Source organism: Lemur catta, chromosome 10 (genome assembly GCF_020740605.2).
Source record: "Lemur catta isolate mLemCat1 chromosome 10, mLemCat1.pri, whole genome shotgun sequence".
NCBI classification, from domain to species: Eukaryota; Metazoa; Chordata; class Mammalia; order Primates; family Lemuridae; genus Lemur; species Lemur catta.
The window spans coordinates 5,963,229-5,975,667 of record NC_059137.1 but is presented as its reverse complement, the minus strand read 5'-3'; the positions used below and the strand labels follow the sequence as shown (position 1 = coordinate 5,975,667).

Sequence of the window (12,439 nt, the reverse complement as noted above, 5' to 3'; positions counted from 1 at the left end):
CTGGGCACTGCTGCCACTTGGGGAGAGATGACAAAGCGCACACTGTGACAGGCTTTAGTGCCCCTCCTGCTGACATCAGTTGTCAATAGCTCTGGGTTATCCCACATTGGAAGCAGAGAAATCCAGGATTCTAGACTCAAAACATTTTTAAAATTCACTCAGTCACAAACCTCTTATTTTACTGGAAATGTTTAAATAGAGGCGTATTTCACATATAAGATTCATCCTTTTTAAATGTGTAGTTCAGTGAGTTTTGACAAATGTATATACAGTTCTATTGCCTCTACCACAGTCAAGACAGAACATTTCCATCATCCCATAACGTTCTCTTTTGCCCACTTTCCGAAACTACCACATCAGTGCTCTGACTGCACCATCGTTTAGTTTGCTGTTCTGGAACTTCTATGTGTGGAACCGTACAGCATGTCCTCTTTTGCATCTGGCTTCTTTCATGCAGCATACTGGTTTTGTGATTCATCCACCCAAAACCCTGCCTTTAAAACTACACAAATTGGGGCTAAAGAAGGTTATACCACTGCCTCCCAGCTAATAAATGTCAGAGCTGAGACTGAGAACCCAGGGCCCCCGGCCCCGGCCTTGTTGGAGTGGTGAGGATTAAGTCAGGGGCTTGGCCCGGTGCCTGGCACAGTCAGGGCTCAGAAAGCAGCCCTATTACTGCTCGTGTGTTTATTACAGTGTTAGGATGATCCTCAGGTCACCGTGTCACAGAACCTCAGAATGAAAATGAGCTTTAGAATCCATGTCCGTGCTACCGTTTTCCGTGGCCCGCCCACAGCTCTTGCCCCGGCTCTCCAGAGGCCTGGACTTCCAAGGACGCCCATGGAACAAACGGTGAGGAGTGGGGCGCCCAGGATGAGGGATGCTGAGGCAGCTCAGCAAAGGGACAACTTGGGATATAGAAAAGTTAGCTGGGCGTCATGGCGTGCGCCTGTAGTCCCAGTTAGTCAGGAGGCTGAGGCAGGAGGATGGCCTGAGCCCAGGAGTTGGAGGTTGCAATGAGCTATTATCACACCACTGTACTCCAGCCTGGGTGACACAGCGAGACCCTATGTCGCCTAAAAAAGATTTGGAAAGGACCTTGGGATCATTTAACCCTGTAGCCAGCATCCGAATCCTCTGTGGGGCCTGAGAATTTGAATTGCTAACAAGTTTCCAGGTGATGCTGTCCTGGAAACAGGCCCAACCCAGCTCCGTTGAGTCTTTGGTCAGTCTTCCTGCTGGCACCTGTATGAGCTCACCTTGCACAGAACCCCTCCTGGACCTGAAGTCAGCGTCCCTAGGCCTGCCGGCTGCTGTCACCAGGAACCAGGTGAGAGATGGCAGGCAGGGTGCTGGGAGGGCCTGCTCTCCCGAACCATTTTATGAGGGGCCCCTTGGTGTTCCAGGTCTCATGGACTCCTTCCTCCCCCACAGCCAGAGCTTCCCAGTAAGAACCACAGCTGTTGGTGCTGAAGAAAGATCAGCTTTCGAAGCCTCGGAGCCCCCGTGCTTGGCGTTAGAAAAACCTGTGCCCGTGAGTCTGGCCACAGCTTCACCCGCTGAGCGTCACGTCATTTGCTCCGTGTCATGAAGAGCCACCTGGCACAAAGTGAGTGCTCAGCAAATGAGAGCCCTTCAGTGTGTGTGCCTGTCCCTTGGGCTGGACTTCATTCAGCAAGCCCACTGCTGAGGGTGAGAGGTAGTTTCAGAATGTTTCCTCTTGGCAGGGGTTTGCTGAGGTTTCCATCGCTGAGGCTTTGACTGCATAGACACCAACCCGTCCAGAACTCCAGTGTGAGGCCAAGAAGACCAGCCTGACCTGCTGGCCCCAAAGACTGGGGTCACATCAACCTAGTTTACTGAGTCACTTACTCTGAGTAGTATTCACAAGTACCAGGCCAGGGCAGAATAAGTGTTTCGGAAATACTGACTGGGTACTCAAATCGCCACCAAAGCCCCGGAAGAGCAGTTCTGTAACAGGAGATCTAGAAGCCAGCTCCACCATGGACACACATTCCGAGGGTGGACACTTCTTCCATGGTACGGGAGTCCTGTCACAGTGTGGGTCATCTCAGGCTGGTCCATTCTGATCAGCAGCTGTCATTGATGGAAAAACATCATTGTCAACAAATACTGTCTGGTAGGCAAAATCTTGAAGTCAGAGAAGTAACTAACAGGGTCCCGAGTACCAGGAGGCTGGGGGCTCTGGGTGGTTCTGATCAAACAGGCAGTGAGCCTAAGTCCGGAGCAGATGTCCGCCTCCTGGGTGCCAGGACTCTGGGTGAGTCTTCCCAGCCCCTCCTCAGGCCCCTTGTCACACCTGCCTTTGGGTGGCTTTCCCATCACCAGGAATCTGTCAGATGCAGATAGAGGGCTGCACACTCCCTCAGGCTAAGTACAAGGAGGCTGGGAAGTGGTTCCCGTAAGGAGAAAAAGTGCTGACTGCCTTCCCCAGGCCTGCGCTGGCCGGGCTCTCCTGCAGGGCCGGCGTTTCTGGGAATTTGGCCTGAGCCCTTCAGCACTGCCCCTGTGCCCGCGAAGAGAAGCTTGCTCAGCACTTTGGGCACTGGCTGTTAGGGGGTCAGTGTGACACCCCGGGGAACTGTGCCTTCGACTGCTCCTTCCCAGTTTGCAAGGAAATGCTGATCTCCGTAAAAAGGAGGAATCTTCTCATTAAAACATGTCCTTAGGAACTGAGCTTGTGGCCCCTCGTGAGCCATTCTAGCTGATCCCCGTAGAGGTAACTATCATCAGGGCAGTGGTTCCAGTCTGCCCTGCTACCAAGGGTTGAACATCGTTCTCAACACGCCTAGTATTGGGGGGGGCCACAGATGGATGAGGAGATGGGAACAGTATCAGGGTGCAGAGTGGGGAGGAGAGGCAGCATGGGGACGGGGGCGTTTCCTCCACTTCCCCCCGACACCTGAGCCAGGAGTTCAGAATACGTACGGAACACAGGTGCGCAGGATGATAGGAACAAAGTTTGGACTAGAGATTAATGAAAACAAAAGCTGTGGTCAGCTGAGATGGTAACCATTGCAAAAACACCTCGTTCACTCCAGTTTGGGGAAGCCCCTCGGGGCGCCCACGCAGATGGAGCACAGAAGTGTCCTCAAGTCACTCCGACTTCATTGTACCATCGTTACCATAAATTATTACCCCTCGAATGGGCTTTGGAAACTGTGACACACCCAGGCCCGAGCTAATAAAGTAAAACCTCTCCTGCCTGCTGGAGGGGAGGAGGCAGCATCTTCATGGGTCAGGGAAACAGCAGTGCAGGAAGGAGGGAAGAAATGGGGACCCCAGAGAGACCCCAGAGCCACTGTCCGCTTGGATGTGCTCCTGCTCCGACCCCTTCCGAGTGTACTGTCATGTTTGCTTAAATAACTTTGCTGATTATCAATCACTTTAACAGCCCACTTCCATGTCTGTTTGGGAGTGTGTTTGCTAAATAAAACTTTCTGCTCATGCTTCGCTACTTTGGCATCGGGTTTCAGTTCTTTGTTCCTGGACACAAGGACTGAGGGAGAGCACATGCTGGTAACACTCCCTCCTGCACTCCCACCTTTCTGGGTCTTGTTTTATTTTGGCTTTTGAGACAAGGTCTTGCTCTGTCGCCCAGGCTGGAGTGCAGTGGTGAGATCACAGCTCACTGCAACCTCGAACTCCTGGGCTCAAGTGATCCTTCCACCTTGGCCTTCCAGGTGCTGGGACTACAGGCAAGAGCCACCGCACTCAGCCGGCTCCCACCTTTCCAGGAATCTTCCTGTCGCTCAATCCCCCCACTCTGTGTCTTCACCCTCTCTACATTGCCTGGCCCTGTCTCTTGGCAGTAAAGCTTGTCCAAGTTTTTCCCATTAAAAAAGAAGCCTCCCTGGACAGCAGCAGCCTCCCCCCACTTCTAGGCCAAACACTTCCCAGTCTGCCTCTGTACCTTCCAGCTAACCCCAATGCACTGCGGTCTGCTTTCCGCCCTGCCACAATCTAGCTAAAGTTACTTACCACCTCTGATGGTTTCCTTGACTTTAGCAGCTTGTGACACGGCGGGACATCCTTTCCCTCTGAGAGGCTCTCCACCCCCTCCTCACACTCTGCACCAGCCCAGTCCGACTTCCTGTGGATTTCCTGGCTCTCCAGCTGCTCGGCTTCCTGTGTCCCTCCCTTCAGTGCTGCGTTCCTGGGTGCTGGGCAGTCTCCCCCATTCTCTGCCTCTCTGACATCCAGGATTTTATTTCCGCCGAGAGCTGCTCTGAGCTCCTGTTGGCTCATTCAGCTGCTTCCTGAACTGTGTTAAAGGCACATCAAAGCCCCACTTTGAAAATGGAATGACCACACTCCTCCCCAATCCTGGTGAAAAAACCCAGCCCTTGTCCTGGCTGTTTCTCTTTCCCCATCCCCATCCCAGGCCGTGGTTCAGGTCTACCCACTTCTCTCTCCCACTGCTACCACCCCGGCCAGCCAGCCCACCCCTTGTCTGGATGGTGGCCCGGCCCCCAGCCTCACTCTGCTTCCAGCCTATTCGCCTTGTGTTAGCTTTTAGAAGTGCCTGCCCCTGTGTAAAGCACAGAGATACAGACGTGAGCAAGGATGCAAGATCAACATACAAAATCAATTGTTTTTCTACACACTTGTTATAAACAGTCCAAAAATAAAATTAAGAAAACAACTCCATTTACAATAGCATAAAAAAATACTTAGGAATAAATTTAACAAGTGCAAAGCTTATACTCTGAAAACTATAAAATATTGAAAGAAATTAAAGATCATCTAAATAAATGGAAAGATCCATATTCATGGATCAGAAGACAATATTGTTAAGAGGGCAATATAAATTGATCTACAAATTGAATGCAGTAAACCTGGCTTCTTTGCATAAATTCACAAGCTGATCCTAACATGCGCATGCGAATGCTATGGATCCTGAAAACAATGTTGCAAAAGAACCAAGTTGATGAACTCACTTCTCAATTTTAAAACTTACTACAAAGCTACAGTAATCAAGAGAGTGTGGGACTGGCAGACAGATAGACATACAGATCAATAAAATAGAACTGAGAGTGTGAAAGTACAGCCATACATTTATGGTCAGTTGGTTTCAACCAAGGTGCCAAAACAATTCAATGGGGAAAGGACAGTCTTTTCCACCAATGGTGTTCAGACAACTGGACATCCACATACGAAAAGTAAATGTGTACTCCTATCCCAGACCGTATTCAAAATTATCTCAGAATGCATCATCCACCTAAATGTAGGGGCTGAAACTACCAAACTTTTAGAAGGAAACATAGGGGTACATCTTCATGCCCTTGTATGAGGCGACGGTTTCTTAGATGTGTTACCAAAGCATGAGCAACAAAAGAAATATTTTCCCCCATTACGTGGGTTGCCTTTCACACCGTTGCTAGTGTTCCTCCATGCACACAGGTGTTTCATTTTGATGAAGTCCAATTTATTGGTTTTTCTCTTTTGTTCCCTATGCTTTTGGCATTATATCCAAGAAATCATTGCCAAATCCAGTGTCATGAAACTTTTCTTCTGTGTTTTCTTCTAAGATTTTTATATTTTTAGCTGTTATATTAGGGGTTTGATCCATTTTGAGTTATTTTTGCATTTGTAAGGCGTTTTTGCATTTTGTACAACAAAGGTCCAACTTCATTCTTTCGCATGTGGATATCAAGTATTCCCAGCAACCTTTGTTTGCAAAAACTGTCCTTTCCCCACCAACTGGCCTGGGCCCCTAAGTAGGCCTTTCTGCAAAGAGGTTATGCAGATGGCCAGCAAACGCAGGAGAGGCTCAACGCCATTAGCCATCAGGGCAATGTCAGTCAAAACCACAGTGAGATGCTCCCTTACACCCACTGGGAGGGCTAGAATCAGAATGACAGATAATGACAAGTGTTGGTGAGGATGTTGAGACATTGGAACCCTCACACACCACTGGTGGGAATGTAAAGGGGGGCTTCTGCTTTGGAAAAGTTTGGCAGTTCCTCGAGAGATTAAGTGTAACGTTGCCACGTGTCCACTGGTAGGTAGGTGGACAGCCTGGACAAATAAAAACATATGTCCACGCAAAGCTTGTGTGCACATGTCCATGGCAGCATTATTCATAATAGTCAAAAAGTGGAAACAACTCAATTGTCCATCAGCTAATAAGCAGTTAAATAAAACGTGGCATAGCCATACCACGGAATATTACTCCGCAATAAAAAGGAATAAGGTACTTTACACACCACAGCATGGATGAAACTAGAAAACACGATGCTCAATGAAAGAAGCCAGACACGAAAGGCCACATACCGTATGATTCCAATTCCATACAATGTCCAGTTTCCACTCGTCCATAAAGCAATCTAATTTTATAGGTGTCCAGAATAGGCAAGTTATAGAGACAGAAAGCAGATTAGTGGTTGCTTAGAGCTGGGGGACTGGGGTTGTGAGGGGTAAATGCTAAGGTGTATGAGGTTTCTTTTGGGGGGGAGTGATGAAAATGTTCTAAAATTGTGGTGATGGTTGCACAACCCTGTGAATATACTAAGAACCATTGAAATGTACACTTTAAATGGGTGAATTGTATGGTATGTGAATTATCTCTCTCTAAAGCTGTTTTAAAAAATAGATAAGACATACAGTGACCCAAGCTGAGAGGTGCCCTGGCTGGGTGTGGTCAAGGAGGACTTCATGGAGAAAGCGCCATCCCTCCCTCCTGCGCAGGATGAATCGGCTTGACAAAGTGCATCATGTTCAGGCAGGGAGAACAGCAGGTGCCAAGGCTAGTGGTGAGAGAGTGTCACAGGGGACAGCTGTTTGCTGCCTCTCTGGTCTTCATCCCCTCTTCCCTACTCCCAACTGGACCTCAGATTCCTCAGGCTTGTGGCTTCAGTGGGACTGGCCCCCTCCTAGCTCTGGGCTTGCACCTTGATTGGTTCAAGCTGATCCACATACCCCTCGTCTCCCCATGCCCTACACTGATTGGTCCAAGAATAGACAAATGACCCCATTCGGGCCAATCTGGGCCAATGAGACCCAGTTCTGGAGCAGGGTTGGGGGAGGGGAAGAAGTGGGTCACTTTCCGCGAGGTGTGAACCCCCAGCAGGAAGCCCGAAGGCTGCCTGCAGCAGAGTGGCCCCAGCACTGAGGATGCACAGCCACAGCGAGGAAAAGCAATTCTCATAGCCCGTGAGCCCTGGGTCAAGCCTCGCCTAAAGGCAGGTGCTGCCGGACTCCAGCGTTCCAAATGTTCCCTTTTTATTAATACCTTAGCCAGCGCCGGCCAGGTTTTCTGCTGCTGTGAAGTGCTTTGCAAATAACTGCTCCGACAGAAGAATGCAGGAGGCCTCCGGGCACCTGGGGCGACTTCACAGTCCCTAGAGCATCCGGGAAGCTCCCCAGAAAACGTCAGGGCGGCCTTCTGAGGGGGGCGGGGGCTTTCGCGAAGGAAGGGTACCAGTGTCCTTCCTGAGAGTCTGCAGATAACATGCTCTTTCACCGTCAGTGGCCACAGACATGGGGGCACTAGAGCAGCCTGTCACAGAGGGCCGTGCCCCCAGCCCCACCCTGACAGCACCCCCAGAAGTCCTGGCCCCGGAGCCCAGGGGTACTGTCTCCTGGCCGAGTCCTGTCCGCCCACCGCTCTGGGCTTTGTGGCACAAACCTCCCAGGACTGAGCCTGGAATGAGGTCGCTTTTGTTGGTTTTGAGGAAAATCCCGTTTGTCCCATCCAGCATTCCCACTCCGGCTCCTCTGCCCTCCCTGCTTTTCCGTGAGTTCGACTGTATCTTCTTCCTCCGTGCTGTCCAGGCCGCATAGACTCTGTCAGCAGGTGGCCAGTTGCTTTTTAATCACGCTTTACCCCCGTGCGCTGAGTCTCTCCGGGCCCTCTGGAACCACTCTTAACACGGAGCGTGGGCGCCCCTGCGCCGGGCGGCTCAGACGGTTATTAACAAGGCTGTATTTACCCCTCCGGAGGGGCCTGCTGGGAGCCTCCGCCCGCAGCAAGGCGGGGGGGTCCCGGGCCGCTGAGGCCGCAAAGGGCCTGAGTGCAGGGCCCTCTCCACCCGCAGCCTTTAGGCCAAAGGCCAGGCCTCGCCCTCCAGCCTGCAGACTATCAGAGACAAGTTGGGAACAACTGGCCCCTAAGTCACCCCCAAGCCACCAGCCAGCTCCTCTAAATAAAGGAGCCAAAACCTACACATTTCCTTCTCTCTAGTCTATTTTCCTTCTGTCCTCAGGCCCCCTGAAGGGCACCCAGTGGCTGGCAGTGCCTGCAATCAGCTTGGTGTTGACAGGTGTCTTAGTCTGTTTGCTGCAGAAATGTATCGCTCACAGTTCTGGAGGCTGGAAGTCCAAGATCAAGGCACCGGCAGAGTCTGTGTCTGGTGAGTGCGTTCCTCATAGCCGTCTTCTCGCTGTGACCTCACGTGGCCGGGTCTCTCTGGGCTCTAATCCCTTTCATGAGGGCCCCACCCTCATGGCCTAACCATTTCCCAAAGACCCCACCTCCTAAAACCATCATCTTGGGAGGTGGGATTTTAACATAGGAATTCTGGGGGGACACCAAAAACTCAGTCCTTTGCAGCACATTTCCCTCAGGTGGAGCAGGGCTGGGGGCCAAGGGCTGGGAGAGGCCAACCCTGATGCCCCCCCCATTTCTGCCCCTTCCTCCTTCCTGCCCTAACCACAATCAGGTATTGCTGGCCTTGCTGGACAAGGGTGGGGGCTGAGGGGCCTCTCCACTCCCCTACCCCCATATTTAACCCCTGGGGGGCATAGGGAGAGGCCCCAGGTGCATTTCAGAGCCCAGAGAGCAGATGGCATTCTTTTGCAAATGAAGCTCAGGGAGGCTGTCCCAGGCCCCCTGCCCTGCTACCAGTGCAAGAGAAGGTTCCAGGACTCCACCTCAGCCTCTGAACTCTCAGCCCTGTGCCTCCCACCTAACTGAGGAGCTTTTCCTACATCGTAATTTAAAATATTCTGCCTCTCTGCTCTGCAGAATCCACATGCAGCCCCCCTGACTGCCTGCAGCGGGTCGGTCTTCAGAGGCCAGGCAGGAGTCCTGGGCTGAGCTCAGAGCCCTGGGCGGGGCCACCCGGCCGGCCAGCTGCCATCTATCGTGGACGTCCCCCAGCCAGGGCTGGCAGGAGCAGGGCATCACCACTGGCACAACAGCAAACGAATGATGCCTCAGAGGCGACTGAGAATGAGGGTTTTAAAGATCAGCTGCCACTGACAGTCACTGGTTGCTGGACCCCAGGAAAGGGCTGTCAGGCTCCATTGGGGAAACTCCAGGAGCCGGTGGGGGCCCAGGTCCTCCCAGAGCTGCTCCAAAGAAGAGGGTATGGGGTGGAGGGCAGGTACGGGGAGGCTCACTTACCCATGCACCAGGTGCTTGGTAGCCCCAGACACGTGGACCCCTCCTGCCTTCTGCCAGCCCTGGTGAGGTGCCCACAAAACTGGGCAGAGTGACACTGGAGGTCTCAGCAGGGCACACATCTCTTTGTAGCTGGATTTCAGGATTTCTTTTTGCACCATGTTGTGAGCCCAGCGAGTGGCAAGCGCTCACAGACTGGGGGAGCAGGCGAGCCTGACTTTTATCCCTTATGGCTGACTACCAGCTGTGTGGCCCGGCCCCAGCTCCTCAACCTCTCTGGGCCTCGCTGCCCAACTCACAGGGTCCTGCAAGGGCTCAGCAAACTGGTGCGTGGGAAGCACTTGACGCACTGCCTCATGCTGCCTGGTGCACTGCAAGGCGCAGTAAGCAGTAGCTGCCATTGTTGCCACTGGACTAACTCTTTACCAAGTCTACCCCAAGTTCAAGTCCAAAAGCAAGGGAAGCTGAAGGACTCCAGAGAAGGCAGAGGGTCCTGCTTTCATCCTGGTCTGGTCTGTTGCCTCAAGACTGGACCCCAACTTAGAACTGTGACAGCACACAGCGTCTCAGCTTCAAGGAACCGTGAAGCCCCTCATTGTACAGATAGGGAAACTGAGGCCCAGGGAGCAAGAGTGATTGTGCAAGTCTGTACCAGAAGTTTGTGGGCCTGGAGCCCAGGACAGCGGCCTGGGCACTATTGGGTTCAATGTGTGGCTGACCTCAAGGATGGACTTAATGTCATAGCCAAGGAGGCGTCGGGGGTGGGAGGCTGAAGAGTCAACGTCCACCCACTCAACGGTGTTGCCCAGGCCTCTGCCTCGATTGGGCAAGGGGCAGCAGCAGCAACGGGACACATGCAGCCGGCCCTCATGGGGCGGGGCTCCTGGGTAGGCTCAGAGGTACCTGGCATATGTGGCAAGACCCTGGGAGAGCTCCTCTGGGGCTCTCCTAGGACCTGTCCCTTGGATCTGCCCAGGGGAGTCCGTGCCCCAGCCCTGGCTTGGGCTCTCCTGGCTGGGGAAAGCAGCAGGCATCACATAACGAGCTGGGGGCAGGCCAGGCGGTGGGCAGCTCCCCGGCACCCAGCGTGCTGGTGGGCTCCAGGGCCTGGGCCCCTCCTCCCAGCTCCTGCTCTGAGCGTCTCTGAGCTTGGCCCTCAGAGAGCCCTCCGGTTGCTGGAGGCTCAACTATCAATAGGAACAAGGCCCGAGCGTCCTCCCCCACAGGGGAAGTGAGCCTCGGTCCTCACATTTCCCATCCATAAGAGGAGCGCATTGGCCTTGGGGCTCCCAGCTTGGATGCTTCTCCAATTCTGGGATAGATGGTATTTGAGGCATCTTCCCAGCCCCCTTTGCCGAGGGTGGACTTCTGAAGCCGTAACTACGTGATCCCACCCTCACTGGCCATAGCTGATGGGACCGTGCCAAACACCTGGCTCCTGTGGGCCAATCAGATCCTTCCTCCCAGCCTCGGCTTTATGACTGCCCAGTCTGTAGGTGGGCAGGTGAGACCAGGCCGGGGCAGAGGAGCTGGGGAAGCTGTCTGCAGACAGAAACTGCCCCAGGCAGCCAGGGTTCTGGGACTTCCCCTGCACCAAAGCACCCAAGTTACTTTCAGGGACACTACCCCTCCCCCACTGGAGGAGCCTTGGTGGAACCATCCAGCAAGCTGCCCTGCCACCCCCATCCGGTGTGGACCTGTGACCCCCACATGCCCCATCAGACAGTCTCTCCCAGGGCTGAATTTTGAGCAAAGGCTGCATGCAGAGAGGGAAAGTGGCCAGAGCTGACGGCTGTGTCCCACAGTGGCAGCCTGAAGACACAGTGTCCTTACTCCTGCCATGTAGACCCAGACCCTGGAGATTCCCAGGCCCTGCCCTCCTCAGCCTCTTCCCCAGCTGTCCCTTCAGTCCCCTGAGTGCTTCCATACCTATATTGCCAATTCTGCTGCCACGAGCTGCCTTGTGTCTCTGTTGCAGGCAACCCTGGAGCCGGGGCAGCGGGAGAGAGAACCTGGCTTCCACCCAGCAGCTGTCCTTACCTACAGGGGCCTGGGTTGGCGCTCCTGCCTCTCACAAGTCCCCCTTTTTGCTCCTGGCTCGGGAGCGCCTAGCCTTGCAGGCACAGCTTTCCTGCCCCCCAAACACAGATGAGAACCGCGAGTGAGGCTGGAAACGGCAGCGCCGGGGAACACAGCCGGCTCCTCTCTGCCTCCGGGACAGGCTTTCGCTCAGCTCACCGTTGCCCTGTGCTGGGACACCAGGAGGCTCGTGGGCAGCTGTCCACGTGTGAGAAGAGCCTCAGTGCAGCCTGATGCCCACTGGGGAAGGTGAAGTTCAGAGGGTGCGTCCTCCCCAGGCACCGAGAGGCCTTGAGGACCAGAACACGCTTCTGCTAATGGTTGTCCTACGGCCTGAGGATCATGAGCTCCCTGGAAAGGGAGTGAGCAAAGAGGTCCCCTCTGGTGTGCAGGGTGCCTACGAGGGCTGGGGGGCTTGGTCCCCAGGCCAGATGGGCTCTGCATCCGTCTCAGGACAAGCAGGCCGCATGTGCGTTCACAGATCCACTCGCTCCGCTGCTCTGGGTGAGGACAGCTCCTCCGGCGACCACCCGGTGAGGTAGCGGCAGCTCAGGGCACCCCCACCCCCACTTATAGCTGAGGAAACCGAGGCCCAGAGGCCACATGCTGGTGGCACTCGGACTCCTGGTGCAGGGGCCTTTCCACAGAAAGTCTAATTAAATGATTTCTTTTTCCTTTGTCAACAATTATTATCATAATATTGTTCAAATATTATCAGTAATAATAATAATTGCCAACCTTTGGTGATTGTGCTGAGTATTCTACATACATCACTTAATGCTCATAACCACCCCGGGAAGAGGGGGTATTTTTATTATCCCCACTTTCCAGATGAGAAAACTGAGGCTCTAAGCAACTTACCCAAGGCCACACAACCACTAGGTGCGGTCAGGCTCCAGGACCTGTGCTAACCGCTGTTCCAACCGCTCCCCTCCACAGGGAGGAAGGGACTGGCCACTTACACAGCCTCCTACAAACAAGGATTGGCCAGAG

General features: G+C 53.6%; 1 protein-coding gene across 1 annotated transcript in view; it reads left to right on the top strand.

Moving 5' to 3' along the window:
* GPR107 (G protein-coupled receptor 107) overlaps positions 1 to 12,188 on the top strand; it is an 82,119-nt gene extending 69,931 nt beyond the window's left edge. Inside the window, exons 19-20 of the transcript XR_006737872.1 lie at positions 8,229 to 8,375; positions 11,346 to 12,188. The gene's annotated coding sequence lies outside the window, so the exon portion shown is untranslated. The remainder of the gene's footprint in view (positions 1 to 8,228; positions 8,376 to 11,345) is intronic.
* Positions 12,189 to 12,439: the final 251 nt, after the last annotated feature.